General features: G+C 51.0%; 1 protein-coding gene across 1 annotated transcript in view; it reads left to right on the forward strand.

Annotated features, from left to right (window-relative positions):
- The window catches only part of ST3GAL4 (ST3 beta-galactoside alpha-2,3-sialyltransferase 4), a 47,028-nt gene that overhangs the window by 481 nt on the left and 27,692 nt on the right, over positions 1–18,855 (forward strand). The gene's annotated exons all lie outside the window — the stretch shown is intronic.

Consider the following 18,855-nt stretch of genomic DNA (forward strand, 5'->3'; position numbering starts at 1 on the left):
TGTGGGCTGGCTTTGATGGAGGTGACAGGCTTTGCTGGGTCCATCTGTGTACAGGAGTCGCAAGGTCGCAGAGGAGAGCCCAAAGGTAGTGTTAAGGGACGCCCCAACCCCCACTGACCTTAACAGTAGAGGCTGCCAGCTGGAGGCTGGCTGTGTCCAGGGCACCAGAGCCACGTTGTGGGGGACTTTGGGGCTAGGCTACTGTGCCTCAGAGCTGCCTGGGTGGTGGGCAGAGGCCAGCGATGGGTTTGGAAGTAGGGTGGGCTAAAGCTGGGGCAGAGCTGCTGGGTTCGGCTCTTTGCCCTGAGTGCCTCCTCGGGGCCCCTACTGGCAGGGACCTCCTGGCCAGCCCAGAGCTGCCAACATGTCTGCCAGCACTGCCCCCTCTGTTCCCAGTCTTGGGGGAGGGTCTGTCTGGGCAGTGCGAGGCCTGATCTACTCCTGCTGCTTCCTTGGTTCCACAGACTGGGTCCCGAGGGCCTGGCTTAGAGGGCTGCTGCCAGAAGTCTGGGGTGTCCTATGCCCAGCTGCACCCTGTCTGACCTCATGGCCACCCACAGGCTGGCACCCCCCCTGCCCCCCATGCTTCCGGGAAAGCCTGTGCTTTTCACCGCTGGAGGGAGGCACAGTGTGGGAGCCAAGTTCAGGCAGACTTATTCTTTGCAGGACCTTGGAAACGGACCTGTTACGGACTGGGTTGTCGCAAGAGGTACAAACCAATGCTACTCTCTCCTGAGCTGTGCAGGAGCAGTCCTATAGACCCCACCCTCCTATACTTCCTCTAGGCCAGGGCCCTGGCATTTGCCAGGAAGATTTTAAATGAGTTGATATGTGTCAAGTGTTTTGAAAGCTGTTAGCACGGAGGAAGAGTGATGTGTTTGCTATTAGTAATATTTCTCCCACACTCTTACTCCCCAAAGCTGCCCTGTAATTCCAGAGAGGGTGCCTAGAAGGCTCCAGCTTTTGGGAGCCTAGAAATTAACTTGTGGGGCTTTTTTGCTTTTCTGGGAGCTGGTCTGAGAATACCCCCTGCGCAAGCTGAGGTAGCTCATACTCCTCTGACCTGTTTCCTTCTTTGCTCCTGTCTCCAATCCCAGAGCACTCCTTGGGCCCTGCCCCACTGCTCTGGGTAGGAGACCTTAGGCTATTCAATGGGCCCTGGACTAAAGTTGAGGGAGAGCCAGGAGTTAGGACCAGCCCCCCAGGATCACATTGAGGTTAGGAAGGAGATGTAGGTGGAAGGGGAAGTTAGAAAAGTAAATTAGGAGTCACCTGCTTGGATATTGGGTTGAGAGAGCTTCTTTAGCTTGGGAGTGGGTTTCTGCTCAAAAGGCAGCAGGGCTTCCCTTCCCCGTGAGTGGAGGGCTCAGGCTGGGGAAGCCCATGGTGCTTTCTGGGCTGTCTTCCCTTCTCTCCTTCACCCCCTTTCCTCCCTGAAGCAGTGACTCACTTCCACTTCTCAGAAACAGAATGCCCTGGCCCCTCCACGCTCCCAGCCTTTCTATATACCTAGGATCCAGTTTTCTGGGTACACCCTAGAATGTGCTCCTCAGTGGCATTGTAAGAAATCCTGGAAAGGAGCCCCTCTTAACTGGACAGGAGCAGAGAGGCTGGACCTCCTTTCTGTGCTCCAGCTTAAGCTGTGGTCTTTCTGTAGTTTCCCCACATGAGCTGGCATCTGCCCTTGCTCTGGACGTTGCCCCAGGCCCTACCTGGGCACATTCTCTGGGTCTCAGAGAGGCTGCTCCAGAGTTTGTCCCAGTGGAGTTGTGAATAACTCCTCTCAGAATGGCTTAAAGATTTGCACCATCTGTTGCACAGAAGGAATTGCTGTACCTCGCACTAACACAAACTGGTTGCATGTCTCCAGGCTCCAGACCCTGGGCTGACAGGGAGAGGCCAGCAGCGGATGTTGAGGGGAGCTCAGGCTTCGAATGGGGTCTGAAGGCCAAGCCTATAGATTGCCATCAAGGCAGCTGCCAGAGCCCGGCTGAGCTCCTGACCCCTTGGAGGTGGTCTAGGGTCCATGGAGTGGTGAGGGACGAGGCACCCCAGCACAGGACCTGCTCCCCTCCTGACTGCTCAGCCCACTGTGTTGTATGTTAGTCATTTCCCTACAGTGAGCTGATCTCACTTTTGGGATCTTTCTTTCTTCTCAAGACCCAGGGCCTTGACCTGAGGTTTTTGGTTTCCATGAGGAAATGTGAGGGCAGGCAGCTTTGGGTGACTGTAGTCATTAGTTTCCCTCTGTCCTTTGTCGCCCCCTTCCCAGGGATGTTCAGCACTTTGGTGGGAGTGTTCTGAGGTCCCCTGGATGGGCCACTGGCTGGCCCTGGCCTCACAATCACCCCTAACTCCTACCACATTGCCGTGTGTATGTGAATGATACTCTTCATTCTGCAGATGGAGGAAGTGGTCAAATGTAGCCTCAAGTGGGAGTAGCAGCATGTGACCCCCAGGCCCCAGTCGAGTAGCAGCATGTGACCCCCAGGCCCCAGTCAAGTGCCGTGGGACCTCTGATTGGTATCTCTGAGCCCCACAGGAGGCTGAACTCCACCAACAGGTTGTGTTGGGTTATTGCTTTTCAGGGTGGGGAGGATGGGAGTGTCCAGAGCTGCAGGCTTTCTTTTCGCCTTGACTGGTCTCTCGCCTGGAACCAGGAGACTTACAGCCAGGCCAAAGCCCCATCTCTGCCCTCTTCCATGCCATGAAACTGCTGTGCAGAAAGATGATGTGATTGCTGGAGACTCTGAAGCCCTGGTTCCTGCTGCTAGCCCAGCAGGGAGAAGCATGCTGCTGCTTGGCGGAAGAGAGGAATGGGTCTAGCCAGGCCCTCAGTTTCCCACCTGGGCCTTGAGTGTGAGGGAGGCCTGGCTGCAGAAGCCCAGAAGCGGCTGGGGTTGTAGGATGGTCCCTTCTTCCCGCCTGTAGATTCGGTCAGGCCTGTGGACATGGGCCTCGGACTCCAAGATCTTGCTTTCCTGTTTGCGGGGAGGCAAGTAGGAAGAGTCCAGGGACCAGTTTGGAGAGCGCTGGGGTAGTGCACTGTTATGTTTCTGCCTTGGGTCCAAACCCTCCTCCAGGATGCAGTTCCAGGTGCCACAGTGATGCTTCTTGTGCGGTCTGCCATGTCCTCTGCCCATTGAAAGCCTGGGTGAACGTCAGTCCTCATAATAAAAGGGACTTAGCAAATAACAAAAATAGTTATCATTTATCAACCAAGGATTTATTAAAATCCTGGCCCAATAAACTTTAAAGGAAAAAGATGTACTAGACACTTACATCACTTCATGTGAGACTCACACAACTCATATTAAGCCCATTTATATATATATATATTTAAGTTTATTAATATTATTATATTTTTACATTCTTAGATGTTGCAGAGCAGTTGGGGAGAAGGGGGACAAAGGAAGGGGGAAGGAAATAGAGTGGGAGAAGGAGGCAGGAGGGGGGCATGTTGAGGCCCGTGGCACCCCCCTCATTCGTGCAGTGGAGACAGGGGGCTCTGGTGGCTCATTTGTTGCTGGGCTGGATCCAGATGTCAGGGGGTTGTGGCTGAAGCCCTCAGCCCCACAATGCCCCAGCTTGGGAGCCCAGGGCACTTCCTGCGGTGGTGGTGGTCATCGCTGAAGCCTATTTATAAATGAAGAAATGGAGGCTCTGAATGGTTAAATGACTTGGCCAAGGTTACACAGCTCGTAAGCAGCTGAGCTGGCACTCAGATCCAGGCCTGGTTCCAAAACCTGAGCTTTTCAGCCCAGTTCTCAACTGCTTCCCCTAGCTGGCCCATCCCATCCTGGTCCTGGGATGGCTGAAGAAAGAATCTCGGGTTCAAAGCTGTGAATGGGTTTGCTCAAGGCCACAGTGTGCTAGTGACAATGGCCTCTGTGTGCTGCCCTGATCCCTGCGTTCGTTCTCGCCCTAAGCATCCCCTGAGCCCAAGCTTATCAGCCCTCTCAGTTGAGCAGGGCAGGGTTCGGTCCCCTCCCTCTTTGCTTCCTCCTTCCTCCTTCCCACAGGCCCCTCCAGCCCCCACCTCTCCCGCTTTCCTGCAGTAATTGCTTCCATCTGGCCCGCCCAGCGGCAGCCCGACTCCTTTGGAAACACAGCTCCCCGCCTGCCGCCCACATCGCTGCAAGGCCTCATCTTGCAACTATGAGGACACATGGACACATGGGGAAGGGGAGGGGACCTACCCTATGGGGTCTGAGCACGGGAACTGGCCTGCGAAGGTGGCCACTCCTGCCGCCCGCATCCCCAGATTCCTGCCGGGCAGGACTGCCTTTGCTGCCTGGCCCTCCTTGATGCCTCATCCTGGGCTGGCTAAAGACTGGAGAGGCTCCCCAAAGACCCGATTCTCTATCCGATGTGGTGAGCTCCTCTCCTGCCTTGCAGACAGGCTCAGCAACTACAGTCCTCCCTGTCCCTAAGAGGTTGCTCAGGCCAGGAGGAGGGATGCCTGGCAGGAGAGAAGTAGGGGCCAGCGGGGGTGTGTCCTGGGTTCCCACTGCTGGGGGATCTCTGGGAGGGAAGCTGTGCAGGGGGCTGTTAGTGGCAGAGGCTGAGGGGTCCAGGGAGCTCTGGGCATGTGAGAATGGAGCTGACTCTTTTCATTCGATTCCAAGCAAGACTCAGAACATAGAGACGAAGCTTCATATTTTGCCTTGATATAAAATAGAATTTTCACATGCTAATATTGCGTTTAGCGCTGCACTGACTCCCTTGCCTAAGGCTGCGCAGGCTGGATGGGGAGAGATGCCTGCGGGGTCCTCAGTGGGGCCATCTGGAGTTTCAGGTGCATGCTTCTGCCTGTGGGGGGAAGTTCCCCGTCACTGAAGAGGTTCCAGTGTAAACTGTTGACCTTGACAGGGACAGTACAGAGGAGATGCAGGAATTGACTGGGGCGTGTTTGTGGTATGAAATGGGTTTGGGCACTTTTAAGGCATTTTCCTCCCTGAGATTTTAGGATTTTAATGTAAGCTCCAGAAACCTGTCTGTCTTGTTCACTGCTATATTCTTAATGTCTGGAATGATGTCTAGCAAATAATAAGTGCTCAGTAAATATTTGCTTGATGAATGAATGGAAAATGTAGTCAGGTTTTCTAACTTTGTCTTTACCGTGTCCCTCCTTTTCCCAGGGCAAACGGCGAAGAGCCTTTTGCTAGGTGAGCTATTGGGGGTCTCTGTTCAGACACCCGGAGGCAGGCAGGAGCCCAGGTGGGGATGGGCAGTAGTCTGTCCCCTGAGGAGGACATGGCTCCATTCCCCCCACCCCATGGTCAGCTGGTTCCATTTCTGTACCTCCCCAGTAACCTTCAGGTCCCTGCACAGACTGGTCCTAGCCCCTAAGTCAGTCTTCTTCTTCTAAGTGGAACCCTCACTTGGGTGGCATCTTGGGAATAAGGGCTTAGGAGGAGGGGTTCACCCTGAACAACTCCACTTTTATTTCTTCTACATATTGGGTTTCCACTTAAAATTTCTTTTGAAACTGGGTCAGAGGGTTTCTTGGCTTAAAAAAAAATTTTTTTTGAAAACCCCCATTCAGCTCCAGTAATGTTCTCATTTTCCTGGTGGGATGCCACGTGTATTCTTACCTCTTTGCCTTTGCTCCGGCTGTGCCCCTGTGGCTTGGGCACGGTTGGGAACGAGCTTTCTAAATTGCAAGTGTCCTTCAGCATCAGCTCGAGCTCCTGTTCTGTGAAACCTCCTGACCACCCAGCACAGCCACTTCATCCCCCTGCATTCTCCACTCTCCTCAGGTCTCACTCCTGTGACAGGGAAGTGACCCTGTGTCCAGGATGAGCCCAGAGTGGACCACAGTGGGAGGTGAAAGCTGAACCAAAGGCAGGTGGTCCTGGAGGCTTGCCCCTGGGTAGTGGTGTGGATCCATGAGACTGGTGTTCTAGGGGCAGGTTGCAGGCTCTCAGCCCTCCCCTCCATGCACAGCCTTGGCTGGAGCAGCTGTCTGCCTTCGTTAGCCTCTGTTTTCTCCTCTGATAAATTAGCACTTCTTTTCATATAACAGCCAGTGCCTGGAACCTAGTCCTCTATAAATGCTGGCTCATGTGTTTTCTGTGATTCCGGGGTGAGGCCCAGAGACTGACAAGTGCCTGCTTTCCGGTCCAGGGGAAGAGGGCAGGTGGCTGGACAGCAGCCACTCCTGGAGACATTCTTTGTCTCCTCTCTGTCTACTTCCAGTGGTGTGACCTCATGCAGGTCTTGATGTTATTAGTTCTCAATCAGCACATCTGTTAATTGGGGTAACAGTACCTGCCCCACCTCAAAGGATTGTGGTGCACAGACGAGATGAATATTTTTGAGGCTGGGAGAGACCTCTGAGGTCTGCTGATACCCACCAGGGTAGGGCAGGACCCACGACTGTCTTATTCACTGCCAAATCCCTAGCAGCTAGCACCGTGCTGCACCCAGTAGCTGCCCCATAAATTTTTCTGTTTGCAAATGAGGGAGTGGAGACTCAGAAAAGCAACTTACTTGTTCAAGGTCCCAGAGCATCTCGCTCTCCAGACAGGGAGAAGGTGGGCGTATTGCTGGGTTGGGCTAAGCCTCAGGAGTGACCCTGGCTCTCTCTGTCCCTCCAGCCCACCCTCCAGTCCCCTCCTCATGCCTTTCTCATTCAGCCTATCCTCCAGGCCCTGAAGATTTGGGATTGTTGAGGCTGAAAGCCCCTCTAGGACTGGGTGGGCTAAGAAAAGTGGTCTGGACTTTGTCCAGTTGAGACGGTCAGGTGTGAGAGGCTGGTGGGGGGTGTGGATGGAGGGGTTCACCCTGAACAACTCCACTTTTATTCCTTCTACGTATTGGGTTTCCACTTAAAATTTCTTTTGAAACTGGGACAGAGGGTTTCTTTGCTTAAAAAAATTTTTTTGAAGGGCTGGCCTGTGGCTCACTTGGGAGACTGCGGTGCTGATAACACCAAGGCCATGGGTTCGGATCCCTATATAGGGATGGCTGGTTAGCTCACTTGGGAGAGCCTGGGGCTGACAACACCAAGTCAAAGGTTAAGATCCCCTTACTGGTCATCTTTTAAAAAAAAAATTTTTTTTTATTTGAAAACCCCCATTCAGCTCCAGTAAGACTGTTCTCATTTTCCCGGAGGGATGCCACATGTATTCTCACCTCCTTGCCTTTGCTCCGACTATGCCCCCATGGCTTGGTCACTGTTGGGAATGACATTTCTAAATTGCAAGTGTCTTCACAGGCAGTATGGGCCCTTCTCTCCAGACCACTGCCTGCCTCTCCTTCTCGTGCCCTCTCTGTCCCCTTCCTCCTCATTGTTTTTCAGTCCTTTTCTGTCTCCTCCCCTCACCCCTCTACTTTTGTGTCTGCCCGCCTCTTTCTCTCCTTCCCCTTGTCCCTCTGCTTCCCCCCCCCCTGCCCCCCCCCACGCTTCTCAGGCATCCGCATTCAGGTTGTCCTCATAGTGGCAGCTGGACTTGGGGGTGGCCAGATTGGGTTCCCTGGGGGCAGGATGTTCAGGAGAACCCGCATGGTGAGCCCCCAGGGGAGGAGGCAGCAGCTCCTTCTGTTGGCAGCTCCAACATTTACGTTAGAGCCCAGGTGGCTCTTGCAGCAGTCGGGTTGGGTGAAGGGACAGTGCCTGCCCAGCTCCCTGGGCCCTCACTCACTTCCCTGGACATCTTCCTGGGCAGGTAAGTGGGATCTTGTCCCTCTGGAGCCTGAGGGTCTCCAAAGAAGGGCTGGTTGGTGGAGCTTCCCTGGCCTCTGACTTCCATCCTCCTCTCTCGAGAGCTCAAGCTCTTTCCCCTAGAGCTGCTTGCTAGGGTGGGGAGAGTTGACCAGAGCAGAGAGATTTCTGCTCAGACCCCTTCCAGGTGAGCATACAACAGCTTGTTATGCTTGGGCCGATGCTCGTTTGTGTCTGTATACACATGCCTGTAAGCATGTACATGGGTTGTGTGTAAGAGTATATGGGCACGTGCGTGTGTGTGCAAGAACACAGGGTGCACTTGTGCAGGTCTGCACCCCACCCCTAGACCAGAGCTTGCCTCTCTGGTCTTTGTGACCCTGGATTTGTACTGTGCCTTTATTCTGTCTTGAGGACTGTGGTCCCACACAGTGGTGTCTGATCTTTGGCCACCCATTCAGCTGCCTGGGGGCCCTTAGGTCAGTGTTTGTACCATGTTTCCCAAAATGGAGGCGTGTAGGGGCTTCCTGCCTGGAGTCTCAACCCTGCCAAGGCAGAGGGAATGGGGAACAGCTGTGTTGGCCGATTCCGGCTCCGTATGGATTTGGTTTGACAACAAAGCTCCCTCTGTGTGTTCTCAGGCCCCTTACATAACTGGGGGTGGGGGCTGGGAGGCAGGCAGGAGGAGGTGGAGATGGGGACCGAGAGACACCAGGATGGGATGGCTGGAAAGGGGATAGGGAGTGGGGGAGGGAGGAACCACTGACAGGAAGAGAGGGTGGGAGGAGAAGTGTGGGTCTTGACCTCACAATTCTACTTCCTGCCTCCTTCCCACAGTGGGAAGGGGACAGATTCCAGGTCACTGACCTTTGCTTGGTGATGCTCTGTCTGCCTCTCCATGGGCCCTTCCCACCAGGCCTGGACTGCAGAGGAGGGGGCTGTGGGACCTGTCTGTGAGTGAGGCCAGGTAGGGTTTTGGGCTGGGCCTGAGAGGCCATCCTTGGCCCCACTCTGTAACTGTACAAATCCCATTAAAAAGGGAATCCTTTTCCTCCTTCCCCTTGGTCTTCTATTGCCCTGGCTCCAGAACCCCTCCAGCCAACCCCTTTTCCCAGTGCTTGTACGGCACTTACTGCAGCATTTTGCTGTGCCCTGCCAGGCTGGTCCCAAGGCCCCTTCCCAGCACATTCAGCCAGCCTGCGACCCAGGGCCCCCGAGCTCCGTGCTGTGGCCCACCCCCTCGGCAGGCCCTGTGGCCCTGTTCTCTGCACTCCCCACCCTCAGTGAGTCAGACATTGTCTTCTTACCATCACTATCCCTGCGGTTGTCCAGAGTGAGAAGAAAACGTTCTCTTTTCAGAACAGCTAGACTGACAGCCCAGCATGGCCAGGTGAGCTGACCAGGCTTGGATGTGTTCTTTGGGGCTGGAGGTATTGTGTCCTGGGGCCGTGATCCCTTCAGTTCCTCCTAGGCAGGCGGAATAGACACTCAGAAGAAGCCAGGAGGATTGCTGGGGCCTCTGTCCCCTTCCACCTTCAGATGGGGCCAGGGCCCCTATGGGGACTTGCTGGCTTGGCTTTTCTCAGGGTCTGCCACTTTTCTGTGCCTCAGTTTGTCTGAGTCTTTTTCTGGTGCCAGGCCTCCTTAGGAAGAGCCTCTGGATTTGCGTTAGCCTTAAGGGTGGTGCTTTTCCCCTGGCTGCAGTGGACCCAACTTGAGAATAGGGATGGTTCCTAAGAGAGAAGGGAGGACGGGCTGCTGGCCGAGGCCCCAGCTTATCCTGGCAGGGGTTTTGGGCCTATGGGTGACAGAGAACCTGAGGTTGTGGTACTTGGCTTGACCCCTGGCAGCTCCCTCAGTCAGTTTAGGGTCTCCATCCTGGGGGTATTCTGTAGGGCCCTGGCCGGCAGCTCAGTGGAGAGATGGGTGTGGGGCACAGCCCAGACCTGCTGAACAAGCCCTGAACTCTGGAATCCTCTGTCCCCAGGCCCTGCCTGGCCTGAGTCGTGCCCTCCCATCTCCTCCCCCAGATCTGGGTGATGGGATGATCCTGAAATTGCTGAAGCCTCAGGACTTTAGCCCAGAAGGTCAGAGCCAGGGGGTGGGGCAGCTGGGGGAAGGCCTAGTAGTGTTCCAGATATGGGTGCTGGGTGGGCTGAGAGGACAGTTCCTCTCACATGGATTAGCACAGGTGCAGAGAGGCTGGAACAGACCTGAAGAATGGTGAGTGTGTGCTGTGAGAGCCGGGCCAAGGGTGCCCTCCATTAGGCGGCATGCTTGGCCATGGCCACAGGCTTCCCCAGGACACTCTCCAGACTCCCAGGGATGTCCCATCAGCGTGGCTGGGGTTCCTGCCCAGGACCTCTGCCTGTACCTCCCTCTTCCCCATAACCCACCTCCCCAAGTACCTGAGTGAGACAGGAACTCGATTTTCTTCCTGGGAGCTGGGCTTGGCGGGGTAGAGGACCGGGAGCCCAGGGCTTCACTTTAACCAACTTTCAGAGATGAAGAGGTCCCCAGAGGGCTAGCATAGCCACTCTCTGGCTGATAGCTCCCGGTACCTGCAGCTGACAAACAAACTCTTCAGGAGCCGGGGCTGAGGTTGCAGGGACCCACCCAGTGGTGGGGGGAGAGGCAGGAGCCACAACAGCTAGCAGTGCTCCCTCACTGCAGGCCGCTGAGGAATGGGGGAAGAGAGCGCCCTGGCAGAGGGGGCCCAGCAGGCCCCAGATGCTGTATGTGGGGTGGGGTGGAGTGGGGTGGGAGGGGAGGAGGAGGAGGAATGAGAGAGATTTGTGTGTGTGTGGGTGCGGAGGAACCACCACGTCACCGTGCATTCTGAGCAGGGACCAGTGTGTGCGCATGAAGAAGCACATACAGGTGGTCGACATGGAAAGGTCTGAGTATGTTACTGAGACCACAAGGTTGGTGTGGGAAGTGACTACCTGTGCCTCCTGGCTCTGGGGTTTGGACAGGGCTATAGTGGCTCAGACAGATTCACCTCCACATTTCCCTCATAGAGGGTGGGTGATCCCAGGAGAGGTGGCCCTGAGTTCTCTCTGCTAACCTGACCATCAGCCAGCCCTGGGTTCCCACCCATGCCACCTGGAGGGAGCATTGCCCAGCAGCTCCCCATGCTAGCCACCCTTCCCCTCCCTCACCTTTACCTTGAGGAGAGCCATATATGAGACTGGCTGGTTCATCCAAATCTTAACTGATGTGACAATCTCAAGAGGGACTCCTTACCGTCTTTTCTGTTCCCAGGGCACAGGCTGATGCAGGAAGTGGAAGGCTTGATTTTCCTTCCCCACAGTCTCCATTTTTCTTCTAGGGACCCCTCCCCCCACCCCCATCCTCACACCAACATGCACAACATTCCAGTCTCCCACATTCAGCTCCTTTAACCCAACTGGGCTCCTAATAGGAATTCAGGAACCGGCCCTCCTCTGCCAGCATCCAGAAACCTCCTTGTTCCTTAACCACCAGCGTGGGTCAGTTTGACCATCTCAGTGCTGACCAGTGTTCTGGAGTATAAATCCTACAGTGGTGAGGGTCCCCACTGAGACTAGGCAGGAGAGAGGTTTCTGTGCCTGAATCCCTACTGCTCCCAGTTACTGTACTACAAATATAGAGCAGATAGCCAGCATTTGTGGGGCAAAGCTCAGATTTTATCTACCTGTGTGGCAATTCCAGGACTACACTTTCCCTGTGGGGGAACTTTGGGAGTATCTGCTCTGGAGAGCGCATGTTAACTCTGCAGAGGGAGCATCGCTCTAGAAATAAGGGACTGCTCAGGTGTAGGGTACTGCCTGTGGACAGACGGCATCCTGGTGGCAAGGGGGCAATGCTCATGAGAGGGGGTGCATCTCTGACCCAGGCTGAGAGGATCTGTGTTCAAGCCCCATTGGGATGGCTGGGTGAGGTAGATCTAGTCAGGGGCCTGGGCGCCAACACTAGGAGGTGCTGTACCCAGAAAGAGAGTGCACGGCAGCAACCAACTTTCCCAGTGTGGCCTCCTTCTTCTCTCCCACCACCATGCTCCCCTCCCACCCCAACCCAGCAACACACCCCTGAGTCTGGGCCAGTAGGAGGATCTGGGCTCAGTGCACGGCAGTGTCTGGGTGGCAGTGCCCCTCCCTATCTCCCCAGGCATCTTCAGGGTCCCGTGCAGCTTTTGGAGGAGAGGTGAGTGTGGTTGTGGTATTGGGTAGGAGCAGGGACTGAGGGCCCCTCCCTTTGCTGGGCCAGGGCAGACCTTGAGTGGAGAGGGGCTGCCACGTGCTGCAGGAGGCCAGAGCCAGGTATCACTGTCACTGTCCAGGTGCCCAGTGCTTGCTCTGTGCCTGGCCTGCACTGAGGCTGTGGACTTTAAATACCAGGATGCGTTTTGAGGCTTGCGACACCTCTGAGAACTTGTTCTTGCTACCTCCATTTTGCAGATGAGGAGTCTGAGGCTCTGAGAGATTTAGTACCTTGTTGGGGTCACCTGGCCAGTGACTGGCCAGTCCAGACCTACCCCAGACAGCTTTTCCCAATCCTCATGGGTGGCATAGAGTGTAGGGGTTAAAAGCTATTCAGAGTGCTTGAATTTTAAATCCTGGCTTCACTTTCTAGATGTGTGATCTTGGGACTCTTAATCTCTCTGTGCCTCAGTTTTCTCATCAGTAAATAAGAATAAAAGAATACCACCATATAAAGTGGTTTTAAATTTCAATGAAATTATGCACAATGGCTGTACAATAGCCCTAGCGATCTCTTAAGAAGGGATCCAGTGGTGTCAGGACTTGTTAATACCCTCCAATGACTTTTCTTTTTTCTTTTTTTGGCATAATCATTTTTATTTGAAGCACAAACATAAAAAAGCATGACTATACTAAAAAGCATGTTCTATAAGAAAATGTGTACAATCCATAATACAGACTTATAGTCATGATTAAATAACATAGCAACAATAGTCACAAGATAAGGAGTATAGGATGTACAAGAAGAAATAGCCAAATTCATCAGTAGTGAGGAAAATGAATTTACCTCTCTCTTCCTTGATATGTCAAGTGGATGAATAAGTAAAAATATAGGAATCCTAGAGAACATTTTAATAATGTATCATGGAATCACTGCGTATTCCACCCATATATTATGAAAGGAGATGTTATACCTACTCCTTATGCATCCATGGGACATTGTCAAAATTTGTCCGCTTAGGGCCGACCCCTTGGCTCACTCGGGAGAGTGTGGCGCTGGGAGAGCAGCAGCGCTCCCGCCGCGGGTTCGGATCCTATATAGGGATGGCTGGTTCGCTCACTGGCTGAGCGCGGTCACAAAAAAGGACAAAAATAAATAAATAAATAAATAGTCGAACAAATTTGTTAAAAAAAAAAAAAATTTGTCCGCTTATTGGGCAAAAAGAACTGAAATTCCAAAAAAGTAGAAATGGCAAAGGCAATATGTTTTCACAAAACAATAAAACTAGAAATTAATAATGAAACCAGAAATGAAGAACATACCACCTGAATTTTTCCAATGACTTTTCATGACACCTAGAATAAAATTCAAGCTCCTGCATCATCCTATACCACCTGGGCCCTGTGGCTTCCCCGGAAACGCCTTTGGCCTTTCCTCACTGTCTGCAGTCACATCAGATTTGTTTCTGTTCCTTATACCCGACAAGCACAGGGTCTTTGCTCTTCTCTCAGTCTGGAACCTTCTGTCCCCCACCAACTCCCAATCTTCGCATGGTTGCCTTTCATGTAGGTCTCAGGTCAAAGAGCCAAAGGCCTCAGGGAGGTGGTCCAAAGCACTCAATTGCAGAGGAGCTGCCCGATCACTCCCTGCTCCACTGCCCTGTGTTATTGGCCTCATAGAATGTATCATTGTTATATTATTCATTTATTTGTCATGTATCTGTCTCCACCTAGGTGTAAACTCTGTGAGCACAAGCCCATCATCTTGTTTACTGCTCTATCGTGGTGTTTGAGATAGTGCCTTGCACATAGTAGGCCCACAGTCCCTGTTGGCTGCTCTTTCTGCTGTACTGCCCATCCTCACTGTGTCCTGCAAGGCCTTGGGGTCCCCAGCCTGTGTTGGGACAGGGGCATTCCTCCAGCCCTTCTGAGGAGCAAGTAGGGAAGGAGGGAGGTGTCACCCTTGGCTCTTCTGGGACCACACAGAAGGTGGTCCTCAGGGTGACCTCACTTTAGAGTGCTGGCCAGCTGCCCTAGAATTAAGAAGTGGGTGCAGTTGGACCAAAGGCGGAAGGAGCTGGTTCTGCAGAAACCACACCTGCTTATGGAGAGGGTATCTTGTGAGCACAGGGGAAATGAGAGAGAAAGATAAACACGGATGGGCTAGCTCTGCCAGCTTTTACAGGGGTGCCTTGGGCAAGCCCCTACCCTGTGCACACCCAGATCTTTGCACTGGGCAGTTTTTAATGTGGAGAGGAAAGGCAGGTCTAAACCTCTGTAAAGGTGTTGCTGCTAATCCATACAAAGCTTTTGTGTAAATTTTAAAAAAATAACCCCTCCAGCTGGGCGCAGCCCTGCACCAGAGTATGTGGTTTGGCAAGCAGAGGGAGGGTGGCACCCTGGCCAGGCCCTGCGGTCCAATGTGCACACTGTGCCACGTCCATTCCCTGTCCTCAGAGTGGGACACAAGGAGCGACAAGAAGGTCCAGGTGAAGCCTGTGCTGGGGTCTGAGATCAGCTGCTTCCATTTCTCCAGTTATGATCTTTGGAGCTACTGTTATCCAGTGAGTTCAGCCACGCTACGAGATAGTGCCGTGTTCTTATCTCTCTTTGCCCAACAGAGAACCTGAGACTTGGAGAGGTGGCTTGTTCATACTCGCGCAGCTGGTGAATGGTCAATCCTGAATTCACGTCCAGGTGTGCGAGACTCCAATGTTTATATTCCTAATTTTTCTTCTTCCTCTTTTTCCTTCTTATCAAGTTTTCATTATTTATTTATTTATAGTTTGAAATAATTGGTCTTTTTAAGTTAATATATTTTTTTTACATTCTATGATGTTGTTACTGCACAGTTGGGAGGGCGGGGGAGAGGGGAAAGGGGAAGGAAATGGGATGGAAGGAGGAGGAAGGAGGAGGAAGGAGGAGGGGTGGGATTGAGGCCTGTTTTTATCAAGTTTTTAGTGGAAAGTGTACCACACTTACCAGTTTAAAAAAGTTAAACAGGACAAGATGGTATATAATAAAAACAAAGCCTCTCCCATTCCAGACCCCTGTTTCCCAGGGCTGCCCTCTTTTGAGTCAGCCACCTCCGTTTTGTCCGCATCCTTCTGAGTAATCTGTTCATATGCAGACACATCTGTGCACACACATAACTCTTTTGTTAAAAGTGCATTTGGAGCTATATAGAACACTGTTCTCCACCTGCCTTTCTAAAATGTAATGTTATGCTTTGGAGATCACTTGATATCAACGCATAGATTTGCATCCTCTTTTTTTTTTTAAAGAGATGACCTGTAAGGTGATCTTAACCGTTGACTTGATGCTGTCAGCACCACGCTCTCCCAAGTGAGCCCTGGGCCGGCCCCTGCATCCTCTTTTTCACAGCTACATAGTGTTTCCTTGTCTATGCACGGTCTCAATGGTGGGGGGAGGAGAGGGCGGCGCAGCAAGGTCAGGCTGGATTCCTCACCCCTGCCTTCCACGCACAGCCGATAGGAGGGGAGGCCAGGCCAGCGGACCCATTTGCCATGAATGTCTGTCCCTTGCATCTGGCACCTCTGGCGCAGCTTAGGCTCGCCCTTGACATCTGTCACCCTATTATTGATCACGGAATAGCCCAGGGCAGGGGGTGGGGGGGCTGGTGAGGACAGATCAGAGGAGCCCGCTTCAGCCTCACCAGCCCAACCTCTAAACAAGTCCCTATGGATTGGTTTAAGTTGTGTCCATCTTTCGCTGTTACAAAAAGTACCGCGATAAAAATCTTAATAGTCAAATCTCTGTACAAACATCAGAGATTCTTCCAAAGAATAAACTTTTGGCAATGGAGTCCCCAGGGTAAGAGTGGTTTTGATAGATATTGCCAAATCCCTCCCAGAAGGTGGCCCTGGTTTCGCTTCCACCACAGGTCTGTGAGAGGACTGGTGTCCCCACACTCCACCAAGCGCCGTGGGCCTCTTATGCTGTGCTGTTATAATGTGAAAAACTGTCTCCACCATGCTGGTATTTTCAAATGTAAATGAGCATCTTTTCCTATGTGCCATTTATATTTCTTTACAGGAAACGATATTCATGTCCTTGTTTTTAAATTTGGTTTCTTTTTTTTTTTCCTTTTTGATTTGCATGAGCATGTTATAGACTAAGGGAATTAGCTGGTCTGTTGTATATAAAACAAATGTGTTTCCTCGTTTGTCATTTGTCTCTGTTGGGCAAAGAGGGATAAAAACACGGCACTATCTCGTAGCGTGCCTGTACTCACCGGATAACAGTAGCTCCAAGGATCGTAACTGGAGAAATGGAAGCAGCTGATCTCAGACCCCAGCACAGGCTTCACCTGGCCCTTCTTGTCGCTCCTTGTGTCCCACTCCGAGGACAGGGAATGGACGTGGCACAGCTGCTGGGCACAGCGTGCACATTGGACCGCAGGGCCTGGCCAGGGTGTCTCCATTCCCCTCACCCTCCCCACTCTGTTTTTCTGTCACTTCAATTTTATGTAGATGAATAAATCCATCTTTTCTTGCATAGCCTCTGAATTTATATTTCTTCAAAATCTGTATTCTTTCTTTGCAATATAAAATATTTCAAACATGTAAAAAGTGACGTAACAGACTTCCAAGTGATAATCAGCCAGATTTAACAAATGTGAACATTATTCTCATGTTACATCAGATTTTTTTCCTTTAAGAAATAAAATATAGCAAGTATAGAACAAAAGACTTGCCCCTACAACATATTCCATTCTTCCCCATCTTCACGGAATATAATTCTTGCTTAAAATTGGGTGCACACCTGTAGTTTTTTCTTTTATCACACACACAAGCACATGCACTATGTACACACATACACATAAACATAGTACTGTTTTGGGGTTCATACTTTACGTATCTTTTTGCAACACTTTAAAAAAATTAACATCATGTTTTCGGGTTTATCCAAATTGATTCATATAGATTAATTGTATTGATACACCACAGTTTATTTAGCTGTCCATTACTGATGGCTATTTAAGTTGTTTCCATTTTTTGCTACTGCACTAATGTTTAATAAACACTCCTGAGTGGGGTGTACACATACAAGGGAGGGCTGCTCTGGGCTATGAGAAATGTAATTACCAGATTGTAAGGTATGCTATCTTTACCTCACTAGATATTGTGAAGTGCTCTTCTAAGTCTTTGTATCAATTTGCACTCCTACCAGCAATGTGAGAGAAGTGATATTTGGTTTTAATCTGCAGTCCCTGGTCACTAGTGAAACTGAGCATTTTTTCACGTGTTTGTTAGGTGTTTGGGTTTAATCTGTGAATTGACTTGTCAATTTTTTTGTTCTTTCCTTTTTTATTCCTCCAGTTTTCTATTAAGGTAAAATACACAAACATAATGTTATATGTATTTTTAAGTGTGAAGAGTTCAGTGGCATTAAGTGCATTCATAATGTGCTACTGTCACCACGATTCATCTCCAGAACTCTTTTCTTCTTGCAAAACTGAGACTTTATACCCATTAAAAATAACTCCCATTCCCTCTCCACCAGTCCCTGGCAACCACCATTCTACTTTCTGTTTCTATGATTTTGACTACTCTGAGACCTCCTATAAGTGGAATCATATAGTACTTGTCTTTATGTGACTGGCTTATTTCATTTAGCACAGTGTCTTCAAGGTTTATCCATATTATAGCTTGTGTCAGAATTTTCTTCCTTTTTAAGGCTGAATAGTATTCCATTGTATGTATATACCACATTTTGTTTATCCCTTCATCCATTGATGGACATTTAGGTTGGTTCCATATTTCTGCTATTGGCAGTGCAAGTATCCCTTCAACATGATGTTTTCCATTCCTCTGGGTATATACCCAGCAGTGGGATTGCTGGATCATATGGTTGTTCTATCTGTAGTTGTTTGAGAAACCTCCATACTATTTTCCATAGTGGTTGTACTATTTTACAGTTCCATCAACAGTGTAGAAGAGTTCCCTTTTCTCCACATCCTTGCCAGTATTTGTTCTTCTCAGTCTTTTTGATAATAGCCAGTCTAGCTGGGGTGAGATGATATCTCAATGTGGTTTTGGTTTTCATTTCCCTGATGATTAGTGATGTTGAGCATTTTTTCATGTACCTATTGGCCATTTGTGTGTCTTCCTTTGAAGATGTCAATTCAGCTCCTTTGCCCATTTTTTAATTGGATTATTTGTTTTTTTACTGTGAAGTTGTTTGAGTTCCTTGTATATTCTGGATATTAATCCCTTGTTGGATGTATAGTTTGCAAATATTTTCTCCCATTCAGTAGGTTGTCTTTTCATTCTGTTGATTGTTTCCTTTGCCGTGCAGAAGCCTTTAGTTTGATATAATCCCCTTTATGTTTTCTTTTGTTGTTTGTGCTTTTGGGGTCTTATTTAACTCTTGAGCACTATGCACCACTGTCCCTGCTGAGTAGCAGAGCAGCTTTGAAAGGGTGTGTTCTGGAGAGGGGTTGCTACTCAGGAGAGGGATTTGATTAGGGCTTGGGTGCTGATTCTAGGAGGTGCTGCACTTGGGGAGAGAAAGCAAGCGTGCACTTGACTTCCCCAATGTGGCCTCTTCCCTCTCTCCCACCACCACACTGCCCCCAATTTCATCAATGCACCCTTGAGTCTGGGCCAGTAGGAGGATCTGGGCTCAGTGCAGGGTAGAGTCTGGGTGGTAGCGCCCCTCCTGGTCTCCCCAGGCAGCTGCAGAGTCCTGTGCACCTTATGGAGGAGAGGTGAGTGTGGTTGTGGTATCAGGTAGAAGCAGTAGCTAAGGACCTCTTCCTTTGCTGGGTTGGGGCAGACCTCGAGTGGAGAGGGGCTGCCACGTGCTGAAGGAGGCCAGAGTCAGGTGTTACCATCACCATCTAGGTGCCCGGTGCTTGCTCTGTGCCTGGCCTGTGCTGAGGCCATGGCCTTTAGATACCAGGATGTGTTTTGAGGCTCATGACAGCACTGAGAACTTGTTCTTGCTACCTCTGTTTTACAGATGAGGAGTCTGAGGCTC

Source organism: Cynocephalus volans, chromosome 4 (genome assembly GCF_027409185.1).
Source record: "Cynocephalus volans isolate mCynVol1 chromosome 4, mCynVol1.pri, whole genome shotgun sequence".
In the NCBI taxonomy this organism is placed as follows: Eukaryota; Metazoa; Chordata; class Mammalia; order Dermoptera; family Cynocephalidae; genus Cynocephalus; species Cynocephalus volans.